The sequence below is a fragment of the Plectropomus leopardus genome, chromosome 10 (genome assembly GCF_026936395.1).
Source record: "Plectropomus leopardus strain MGB_pleo_1.0 chromosome 10, ASM2693639v1, whole genome shotgun sequence".
In the NCBI taxonomy this organism is placed as follows: Eukaryota; Metazoa; Chordata; class Actinopteri; order Perciformes; family Serranidae; genus Plectropomus; species Plectropomus leopardus.
The window spans coordinates 34,799,985-34,800,847 of record NC_142185.1 but is presented as its reverse complement, the minus strand read 5'-3'; positions in this window follow the sequence as shown (position 1 = coordinate 34,800,847).

The window sequence follows — 863 nt, the reverse complement described above, 5'->3', positions numbered from 1 at the left end:
CCTCCGCCTTTGCGAGCTGTGTAAAGTCTGCAAAGTGCTAATTGTGCTGGATTTAGACAGTGGTGGACCGAGGGGCAAAGGGTGGAAGGAATAAAGTAAAAAGGGCACCAGCTGCATGTGGTTTTGGTACCAGCGAGCCACAAATCCTGCCTTTATAGCGCGTTATCACAATATCTCTGCAGGAAAGACACACTAAAAGGGCACTTTTGTGTACTTTCTCCATTTAAGGGCGTCCTAGATGGCACTTTACTGCATTTTATCCACAGGGAAGGTTCCCCTGAGGGCACTTTGTTGCATTTGCTTCCCCAAAAGGGCATATCATCACATTTTTCTATTTTATGTTTATTTTTCTTCTCTCCCTCTCTCCATCTTTCTACACACACACACACACACACACACACACACACACACACACACACATACATATATATATACCAAAAGGAGAAGGCACTTCGTCATGTAAGCTCTACTGAAAAAGTACCATTGAACTGCAATCTGAAGGGGCAGCCTAGGGTATTTTATCACTTTTTCCTTCTAGACAGCCACCCTACAGGGCACCTTACCATATTTTCTCCTCTAAAAGGGCACCCAGACCACTTTCTCTCAACTGAAATAGCACCTGGAGGACAATCCATTCATTGAAGGGCACCTAGAGGGGAAAGTTATCACCTCTCCTCGATTTGAAGGGCACCCTTAAGGGCATATTATTACTTTTCCCCTAGAGGGCATCCTGGAAGGGCACTTTGTCATGTTTTCTCCATTAAGTATGTGCAGGCATTTTATTATTTTTTTTCTACTGGAAGGGCGCAGTTGGAGGTACTGCATCAAGTTTCTCCACTGGGGCACTTCATCATGTTTTGTCC